Source organism: Coregonus clupeaformis, chromosome 15 (genome assembly GCF_020615455.1).
Source record: "Coregonus clupeaformis isolate EN_2021a chromosome 15, ASM2061545v1, whole genome shotgun sequence".
NCBI lineage: Eukaryota > Metazoa > Chordata > Actinopteri > Salmoniformes > Salmonidae > Coregonus > Coregonus clupeaformis.
The window spans coordinates 47,830,982-47,842,672 of record NC_059206.1 but is presented as its reverse complement, the minus strand read 5'-3'; positions in this window follow the sequence as shown (position 1 = coordinate 47,842,672).

The window sequence follows — 11,691 nt, the reverse complement described above, 5'->3', positions numbered from 1 at the left end:
ATTTCTGAGGCTGGTAACTCTAATGAACTTATCCTCTGCAGCAGAGGTAACTCTAGGTCTTCCATTTCTGTGGTGGACCTCATGAGAGCTAGTTTCATCATAGCGCTTGATGGCTTTTGCGAGTGCACTTGAAGAAACGTTCAAAGTTCTTGAAATTATCCGTATTAACTGACCATCATGTCGTAAAGTAATGATGGACTGTCGTTTATCTTTGCTTATTTGAGCTGTTCTTGCCATAATATGTCCCCCCCCTACCTTGTCACAACACAACTGATTGGCTCAAACGCATTAAGAAGGAAATAAATTCCACAAATTCACTTTTAAGAAGACACACCTGTTAATTTAAATGCATTCCAGGTGACTACCTCATGAAGCTGGTTGAGAGAATGCCAAGAGTGTGCAAAGCTGTCAAGGCAAAGGGTGGCTATTTGAAGAATCTCAAATATAAAATATATTTTGATTTGTTTAACACTTTTTTGGTTACTACATGGATTCCATTTGTGTTATTTCATAGTTTTGATTTCTTCACTATTATTCTACAATGAAGAAAATAGTAAAAATAAAGAAGAACCCTTGAATGAGTAGGTGTGTCCAAACTGTTGACTAGTATGTGTAAGTATTCAGACCCTTTGCTATGAGACTCGAAATTGAGCTCAGGTGCATCCTGTTTCCATTGACCACCCTTGAGATTCTACAACTTGGAGTCCACCTGTGGTAAATTCAATTGATTGAACATGATTTGGAAAGGTACACACCTGTCTATATAAGGTCCAACAGTTGACAGTGCATGTCAGAGCAAAAACCAAGCCATGAGGTCGAAGGAATTGTCCGTAGAGCTCAGAGACAGGATTGTGTCGAGGCACAGATCTGGGGAAGGGTACCAAAAATATTCTGCAGCATTGAAGGTCCCCAAGAACACAGTGGCCTCCATCATTCTTAAATGGAAAAAGTTTGGAACCACCAAGACTCTTCCTAGAGCTGGCCGCCCGGCCAAACTGAGCAATCGGGGGGAGGTGACCATGAACCCGATGGTCACTTCAGAGTTCCTCTGTGGAGATGGGAGAACCTTCCAGAAGGACAACCATCTCTGCAGCACTCCACTAATCAGGCCTTTATGGTAGAGTGGCCAGACGGAAGCCACTCCTCAGTAAAAGGCACATGACAGCCCACTTGGAGTTTGCCAAAAGGCACCTAAAGGACTTTTAGACCATGAGAAACAAGATTCTCTGGTCTGATGAAACCAAGATTGAACTCTTTGGCCTGAATGCCATGTGTCCCGTCTGGAGGAAACCTGGCACCATCCCTACGGTGAAGCATGGTGGTGGCAGCATCATGCTGTGGGGATGTTTTTCAGCTACAGGGACTGGGAGACTAGTCAGGATCGAGGGAAAGATGAACGGAGCAAAGTACAGAGAGATCCTTGATGAAAACCTGCTCCAGAGCGCTCATGACCTCAGACTGGTGCGAGGGTTCACCTTCCAACAGGACAACGACCCTAAGTACACAGCCAAGACAATGCAGGAGTGGCTTCGGGACAAGTCTCTAAATGTCCTTGAGTTGCCCAGCCAGAGCCCGGACTTGAATCCGATCAAACATCTCTGGAGAGACTTGAAAATAGCTGTACAGCGACACTCCCCATCCAACCTCACAGAGAATGAGAGGATCTGTAGAGAAGAATCTGAGAAACTCACCAAATACAGGTGTGCCAAGCTTGTAGCATCATACCCAAGAAGACTCGAGGCTGTAATCACTGCCAAAGGTGCTTCAAAAAAGAACTGAGTAAAGGGTCTGAATACTTATGTACATGTGATATTATTATTTATTAATAATTTTGCAAACATTTCTAAAAACCTGTTTTTGCTTTGTCATTATGGGGTATTGTGTGTAGATTGATGAGGGAAAAAAATGATTTAATCAATTTTAGAATAAGGCTGTAACGTAACAAAATTTGGAAAAAGTCAAGGGATCTGAATACTTTCCGAATGCATTGTACATATTGATATTGCACTCCCTGCGGTTTCTCCTTGCTCTTATCACTTAATTAAATTCCTTCCAGTAAATACAGTGAAGGTAGAGAGTCTCCTCTGGAATCTGCAGAGTAATTCAGATAGATTTATCCTGGCTGAGAGTTAGTAGGCCCCGGCCAGACCCACACTACAGTAATACCATCGTAGACGAGACCTGCAACAGAACCCTGTCAGTCCACCTCTCTGTGCTGTCTTTGGCCTACACACTGGGGTGTTTGTGAGCACCTCCGTATCACATGAACACCGTTATTATTAAGTCCTGGCCTCTGTCGCTGCTCCTCGCTCCTGGAAGAGCTTTAAGTAATTAAGGAAGACCGAACACAACACTCTTGATTATCTGGCTGGCTGGGTAATGAGACGATGTGGTGGGGTGTGGGTTTAGGGTTGCAGTTCATTATTAATTTTAGGGTTAGGAGAAGGTATAGGGTGGGGTGTGTGTATTTGGGAGCGACTTTGTGTGTGTGTGTGTGTGTGTGTGTGTGTGTCTTTCAGAATCACCTTTATTTGGTAAGTACATTTGCATTTACCACGGGCCTCATTTATAAACGTTGTGTAAGTACAAAATACATGCGTGCGCCAGTTTTCACACAAAAGTTGGCCTTTAGAAAAACTAAACTTGACATGAGAATGTGCTTAGCTTTCCGCAAACCTTAGACATTGAGTACGCACAGTTTCTAGTGGTGAAGTTTTGCATTGCAAGCAGGCAAGCGGCCTAGTATTGTATATGTGCAAATGGAGGATATGATGATATGTTTATTCATAAAAAAATATATATATATACAGTGGGGAGAACAAGTATTTGATACACTGCCGATTTTGCAGGTTTTCCTACTTACAAAGCATGTAGAGGTCTGTAATTTTTATCATAGGTACACTTCAACTGTGAGAGACGGAATCTAAAACGAAAATCCAGAAAATCACATTGTATGATTTTTAAGTAATTCATTTGCATTTTATTGCATGACATAAGTATTTGATACATCAGAAAAGCAGAACTTAATATTTGGTACAGAAACCTTTGTTTGCAATTACAGAGATCATACGTTTCCTGTAGGTCTTGACCAGATTTGCTCACACTGCAGCAGGGATTTTGGCCCACTCCTCCATACAGTCCTTCTCCAGATCCTTCAGGTTTCGGGGCTGTCGCTGGGCAATACGGACTTTCAGCTCCCTCCAAAGATTTTCTATTGGGTTCAGGTCTGGAGACTGGCTAGGCCACTCCAGGACCTTGAGATGCTTCTTACGGAGCAACTCCTTAGTTGCCCTGGCTGTGTGTTTCAGGTCGTTGTCATGCTGGAAGACCCAGCCACGACCCATCTTCAATGCTCTTACTGAGTGAAGGAGGTTGTTGGCCAAGATCTCACGATACATGGCCCCATCCATCCTCCCCTCAATACGGTGCAGTCGTCCTGTCCCCTTTGCAGAAAAGCATCCCCAAATAATTATGTTTCCACCTCCATGCTTCACGGTTGGGATGGTGTTCTTGGGGTTGTACTCATCCTTCTTCTTCCTCCAAACACGGTGAGTGGAGTTTTGACCAAAAAGCTATATTTTTGTCTCATCAGACCACATGACCTTCTCCCATTCCTCCTCTGGATCATCCAGATGGTCATTGGTAAACTTCAGACGGGCCTGGACATGCGCTGGCTTAAGCAGGGGGACCTTGCGTGCGCTGCAGGATTTTAATCCATGACGGCGTAGTATGTTACTAATGGTTTTCTTTGAGACTATGGTCCCAGCTCTCTTCTGGTCATTGACCAGGTCCTGCCGTGTAGTTCTGGGCTGATCCCTCACCTTCCTCATGATCATTGATGCCCCACGAGGTGAGATCTTGCATGGTGCCCCAGACCGAGGGTGATTGACCGTCATCTTGAACTTCTTCCATTTTCTAATAATTGCGTCAACAGTTGTTGCCTTCTCACCAAGCTGCTTGCCTATTGTCCTGTAGCCCATCCCAGCCTTGTGCAGGTCTACAATTTTATCCCTGATGTCCTTACACAGCTCTCTGGTCTTGGCCATTGTGGAGAGGTTGGAGTCTGTTTGATTGAGTGTGTGGACAGGTGTCTTTTATACAGGTAACGAGTTCAAACAGGTGCAGTTAATACAGGTAATGAGTGGAGAACAGGAGGGCTTCTTAAAGAAAAACGAACAGGTCTGTGAGAGCCGGAATTCTTACTGGTTGGTAGGTGATCAAATACTTTTGTCATGCAATAAAATGCAAACTAATTACTTAAAAATCATACAATGTGATTTTCTGGATTTTTGTTTTAGATTCCGTCTCTCACAGTTTAAGTGTACCTATGATAAATATTACAGACCTCTACATGCTTTGTAAGTAGGAAAACCTGCAAAATCGGCAGTGTATCAAATACTTGTTCTCCCCACTGTATATACAGTATTTGATCCCCTGCTGATTTTGTACGTTTGCCCACTGACAAAGAAATTATCAGTCTATAATTTTAATGGTAGGTTTATTTGAACAGTGAGAGACAGAATAACAACAAAAAAATCCAGAAAAACGCATGTCAAAAATGTTATAAATTGATTTGCATTTTAATGAGGGAAATAAGTATTTGACCCCTCTGCAAAACATGACTTAGTACTTGGTGGCAAAACCCTTGTTGGCAGTCACAGAGGTTAGACGTTTCTTGTAGTTGGCCACCAGGTTTGCACACATCTCAGGAGGGATTTTGTCCCACTCCTCTTTGCAGATCTTCTCCAAGTCATTAAAGTGTTGAGGCTGACGTTTGGCAACTCGAACCTTCAGCTCCCTCCACAGATTTTCTATGGGATTAAGGTCTGGAGACTGGCTAGGCCACTCCAGGACCTTAATGTGCTTCTTCTTGAGCCACTCCTTTGTTGCCTTGGCCGTGTGTTTTGGGTCATTGTCCTGCTGGAATACCCATCCACGACCCATTTTCAATGCCCTGGCTGAGGGAAGGAGGTTCTCACCCAAGATTTGACGGTACATGGCCCCGTCCATCGTCCCTTTGATGCGGTGAAGTTGTCCTGTCCCCTTAGCAGAAAAACACCCCCAAAGCATAATGTTTCCACCTCCATGTTTGATGGTGGGGATGGTGTTCTTGGGGTCATAGGCAGCATTCCTCCTCCTCCAAACACAGCGAGTTGAGTTGATGTCAAAGAACTCGATTTTGGTCTCATCTGACCACAACACTTTCACCCAGTTCTCCTCTGAATCATTCAGATGTTCATTGGCAAACTTCAGACGGGCCTGTATATGTGCTTTCTTGAGCAGGGGGACCTTGCGGGTGCTGCAGGATTTCATTCCTTCACGGCGTAGTGTGTTAACAATTGTTTTCTTGGTGACTATGGTCCCAGCTGCCTTGAGATGATTGACAAGATCCTCCCGTGTAGTTCTGGGCTGATTTCTCACCGTTCTCATGATCATTGCAACTCCACGAGGTGAGATCTTGCATGGAGTCCCAGGCCGAGGGAGATTGACAGTTATTTTGTGTTTCTTCCATTTGCGAATAATCGCACCAACTGTTGTCTCCTTCTCACCAAGCTGCTTGGCGATGGTCTTGTAGTCCATTCCAGCCTTATGTAGGTCTACAATCTTGTCCCTGACATCCTTGGAGAGCTCTTTGGTCTTGGCCATGGTGGAGAGTTTGGAATCTGATTGATTGATTGATTGCTTTGTGGACAGGTGTCTTTTATACACGTAACAAACTGAGATTAGGAGCACTCCCTTTAAGAGAGTGTGCTCCTAATCTCAGCTTGTTACCTGTATAAAAGACACCTGGAAGCCAGAAATCTTTCTGATTGAGAGGGGGTCAAATACTTATTTTTTGCATCTTTGCATTCAAAATAGTTAGAACAGGCATGGGCAACTTGATGGGGGTGGGGGCCACAAACAACTGAAACTCATCATGAGGGGCCGCAGTGGATCGCAAGCAAAAATATTTTAGCGGACCCCCTCGTGACAGCCAAGTTTTAAAGTTAATTTCCTGCAATTCTGCACATTTTGCCATGGGGGCGAAGAGAAAATGTTGCCATTTTAAAGCAAGTTTACTGCAATTCTACACATTTTGCCATGGGGTGGAGAGAAGATTTTGCTATTTTATAAAAATAATTATGCAATTCTACTCATTTTGCCATGGGGCGGAGAGAAAAAGTTGCAGTTTTTAATATGATAACTGATGATCAATGGGCCCCACCCCTGTTGGAAATTCAACCATGCTTACTACAAGTTTAGATAGCTGGCCGCTAGACTAACTTACCAATCTAAAAACATTTAGCTGACATGGGCTATTTGAATGACTGCTGTGATGCACAACCAAATTTCGAAATTGCACCTTGTGTATTCATTCTATTATTCTAAATCTCAACAGTAAGTTGAGACCCCGACTGAGTTATTATTATTTTTTAAATGTGAAATTCATCTGCAGGCCTACAAAAGATGGGCCGGCCTGCAGGCCGCCAGTTGCCCATCAGCGAGTTAGAAATAGGCATATCCCAGGTAGAACATTTGGTTCCTTGGAAGTTGTGGGAACGTACGTTTTTGGTTTCCCATTGGTTCTGGGAACGAAGCCCTAAGTTTCCTGACCGGTAAAACTGAATGTTTTTAAGAATTTCGCCTGTTCTGGAGTTTATTTTTAGGATGCAGGGAGGTTCTGAGAATGTTTTACTCTGGTTCCTTGAAGGTTTTCCTGGGAGGTTTTTATTAACGCTCTGAGAACACAATTTATAGGTTATTTTGAGGTGTCTGAATAATTTCCTTAAAACTTTCAATAAGACTGCTATCTTATTTTGATGAACTTTTTTGAACTCCAAGCACAGATAGGACACATGTAAATTCATTTCCTTAGGCATTAATTATGCAAACATATTTATTTTTTATTGTGACACGGCATCAGTGACATTTGACCCTATAATCTTCTGTTCTCTATCCATGGAATTTGTCCACTGTGCCACCACATTCTTGGAACATGACTTAAATAGAACCATGAGGAAACCTGTAGGAACTGTTACGCTGAAGTACTGAAATTCCCACAAAATAATGTTATTTCTTAACGTTCTCTGAACTATTTGAGAACATTTCCAATGTCAAACCAGTTGGAGAATGTTCCTAGAACATTACCAAAATGTAAATTAAATGTAACCATGATTGAACTTTGAGGAAACATTTGGTTAAAGTAATGAAATAACAAGAAAATTGTTCCTTAAACGTGCTGGGAATGTTCCAAAGCCAAGCATCTATCCTGCACCATTCCCAGAAAGTTGTGGGAAGGTTGAATGCAAAATAACCATAGGACAATCACGCTCTCACAAAGCTCTTAGAAACGCATGGTCCTCAGAACGTTATGTGCTAGCTGGGCTATTTCCTATTTCATTTCAATTATCATTGCAGAATAAATTCCTCACCTTTTCTGACTGTGATGGTTTCATACTCACAAAGTAGCCTATAGGCCTACAACATCCCATCCCTCATTTAATTGGACCCACTTTACAGTAGTAAATAGATAAACTATTCAAGTATTTCACTCTGTGGTCAGAACCATTTACATTTTCGGAAAATATTCAGACCCCTTCACTTTTCCCACATTTTGTTACGTTACAGCCTTATTCTAAAATTGTTTAAATAAATGTTTTCCCTAATCAATCTACACACAATACTCCATAATGACAAAGTGAAAACAGGTTTTTAGAATTTTTGCCAAATGTATTAAAAATACAAAACAGAAATACCTTATTTACATAAGTATTCAGACACTTTGCTATGAGACTCGAAATTGAGCTCAGGTGCATCCTGTTTCCATTGATCATCCTTGAGATGTTTCTACAACTTGATTGGACTCAACCTGTGGTAAATTCAATTGATTGGACATGATTTGGAAAGGCACACACCTGTCTATATAAGGTCCCACAATTGACAGTGCATGTCAGAACAAAAACCAAGCCATGAGGTCGAATGAATTGTCCGTAGAGCTTTGAGACAGGATTGTGTCGAGGCACAGATCTGGGGAAGGGTACTAAAAACATTCTGCAGCATTGAAGGTTCCCAAGAACACAGTGGCCTCCATCATTCTTAAATGGAAGAAGTTTGGAACCACCAAGACTCTTCCTAGAGCTGGCCGCCCGGCCAAACTAAGCAATCGGGGGAGTAGTGCCTTGGTCAGTGAGGTGACCAAGAACCCGATGGTCACTCTGATAGAGCTCCAGAGTTCCTCTGTGGAGATGGGAGAACCTTCCAGAAGGACCACCATCTCTACAGCACTCCACCAATCAGGCCTTTATGGTAGAAGCCACTACTCAGTAAAAGGCACATGACAGCCCACTTGGAGTTTGCCAAAAGGCACCAAAAGACTCTCAGACCATGAGAAACAAGATTCTCTGGTCTGAGGAAACCAAGATTGAACTCTTTGGCCTGAATGCAGGTACTGGGAGACTAGTCAGGATCGAGGGAAAGATGAACGGAGCAAAGTACAGAGAGATCCTTGACGAAAACCTGCTCCAGAGCACTCAGGACCTCAGAAAGGGGCGAAGGTTCACCTTCTAACAGGACAATGACCCTAAGCACACAGCCAAGACATCACAGGAGTGGCTTCGGGACAAGTCTCTGAATGTCCTTGAGTGGCCCAGCCTAGGTCCTGGCAGTTTTGTGTAGACTTAGGACAGCTGAGCTTTGGAGAAATACGCAGATTCAAAGAGGAGTCCGTAATTTGCTTTCTAATGATCAGGATCTTTTCGTCTAAGAAGTTCATGAATTCATCATTGCTGAAGTGTAAGGCATCCTCTCTTGGGGAATGATGCTTTTTAGTTAGCTTTGCGATAGTATAAAATAGAAATGTTGGATTGTTCTTGTTCTCCTCAATTAGGTTAGCTTCAGCTGGTGGAGGTCCTGTAGAACCATGTCCAGATAAAGCGTCCGGGGAGAAAAAGTTGAATGAAAACAGTCGAGTGAGGAAAAAATATATATACAAAAATAACTAAGATGTTGGTAAAATGTGTTAAATGAAGATTGATTGATTAAAAAGTAAACACCGTCAGGTTTGGCAGGTAGCCAATCAGCAACAAACAGCGTAGCACGGAGACAAGTGACAGTTTTGACGTGAATGCCTTGGATGACAGACGCATGCATCCTCACATGCACCACTAATCATAGAATGGAATGTGGCTGTTGGTTATATCACCTTCATCGCCAAGCCATCATAAATCAATTGCCAGCGCCAAGTTTCAGAGGCCCAACTCAGTCCCACAGACACAGATGAGAGAGCACTGAGAACCCTATTCCATTGCATAAAACTACCATTCAATGCATAAACAGTATTAAACATAATCTTGAATTTTAGAGACCTGAAAATAGCTGTGCAGCAACGCTCCCCATCCAACCTGACAGAGCTTGAGAGGATCTGCAGAGAAGAATGGGAGAAACTCCCCAAATACAGGTGTGCCAAGCTTGTAGCGTCATACCCAAGAAGACTCGAGGCTGTAATCGCTGCCAAAGGTGCTCCAACAAAGTACTGAGTAAAGGGTCTGAATACTTAAGTAAATAATTCCTCGCCACCTTTTCTGGTCAGGATGGGTTCATTTTCCTGAAGCTTTAGCCTACAACAAATTACCCTCTCTTATTAAATTGGGCCTATTAGGCTATTATTTCAAATATTTTGCTCTATGCATCAGAAAGTGAGTGAGGTTTATAACATACAGTAGAATTTAACAGATTAACATATTATATTTTGCTTTCAAGTGTTTGCATTAATTAAAATACTAGTCTATCTTAGAAGACGTGTATTGACCTCTTTTTGTTCCTATACCAGATTTGAATTGACGCAATTTGACAATTGGTGACCCCGACGTGATCTGGTAGAGGGACTTCGCTGGGAATTGTCCGGCCGATTGGACATCGCTGTCGTTGGACGGTGTGTTTCACAAAGAGTCCGGACAACTAAAAACAGGTAAGCAGACACCTATTGTTATATAACTAAAGTTCTGCACATTGGCTTTATCCAAATTAATTTTGTGAAACACCTGTTTGATGTAAGTGAACTAAATTATGAATTATTATACAAATTATTATGAGTAGATAAGCACCATATTGTGACATGCAAACCTGTGGTGAATGTGATGTTAAACCATGGTACCATAGAGTATTGTTCTACCGGCGAGGTCCGTAACTACGAGGGTACGGCTAGGTTCGGGGAAAATACTGAAATCTCTCGGCGAGGTCCGTAACTATGAGGGTACGGCTAGGTTGGAGGATATAGGGAACAATTGAATTAGTAATTGCTATCGGCGAGGTCCGTAACTACGAGGGTACGGCTAGGTTCGAAGAATTACACCGGTGAGGTCCGTAACGACGAGGGTACGGCTAGGTTCGGGGAAAATACTGAAATCTCTCGGCGAGGTCCGTAACTACGAGGGTACGGCTAGGTTGGAGGATATAGGGAACAATTGAATTAGTAATTGCTATCGGCGAGGTCCGTAACTACGAGGGTACGGCTAGGTTCGGGAAATTTTAGATAAATACTGGCGACCGGCAAGGTCCGTAACTACGAGGGTACGGCTAGGTTCGGCAGAGTATTTGGTAGATAGGAATAGTAGGTGAGGTTGGAAGGAGTAATAGTAAATTGGGAACATAAAGGTAAAATAATGAATAACTAGTATGACTAAACTGAAACGTTTGAACTGATATAACTGAACTGTAACGTTTGATGTTTGACATAGCATAATACTGGTTTTAAATAATTATGTTGAAGCAATTTGGTTTGTTATTTGATTTAACGTTTGATGTTTGACATAGCATAATACTGGTTTAAAATAATTAAGTTGAAGCAATTTGGTTTATTATGTAATTTAACGTTTAATGTTTGACCCTGCAAAATACTGGTTAAATAATTAGACTGAAATAATTTGGTTTATCGTTGAAATATAAATATGCACCGACTTTAACTAATTATTTGGGAATAATTTAAATAAATAGATAGACATACTTTAAATAATTAAATAACGGACGAATATTACAAATTAAAACGAAAAACATGACTACCAGTGGAGAAGCGGAAAGAAGGTTCTAAAATCCACACTTGAAACTAATGGAGGAAAGGACGGGAAGGAATGGAGCAGGCGAGGAGAGAAACTCTATAAGGAATGGATAGAAGATGGTTGTATACTATCCCCCGATGGAGTGCCTGTAGGAGGCGAACCAGGGAGAATACTGGAAACGTTGAAGCGGAAAACCCAGAAAACAGAGGGGGAATGGAAGAAAGAGGGAGAACCCAGAAGGGGTAAAATCAAGGAAGCAATGGAAAAAGCAAGGCTGAAGGAAAGAATAGGACTAGCAATGTTGGGAAAACTTAAGAAAATGTGGGAAGAAAAACAGAACAATAAGGAGAAGCAGGACAAGAAGGAAGGATCCAGGTTTCCTACGGAACCGCCACCAAGATTATACCCAGAACTGCCTACGTCACCACCCCCATACGAGGTACCAAAACTGATGGCTCCAACGCTTGACATTGTGGGGAAAGTCGAATATCATAAGCGACCAGAAGAGGAAGATGGAGAAAAATGGGTGAGGGCTTGCGATCTGGGCGATCGGAGACAGGAGGTAGGGGCACTGCTAGAAGCAGCAAGAGCTATACGAGACGGGGTTGAGAACATGTCCAGATTACAGGAAGAAGAAAGTCGTATGAGCCTGATGGGT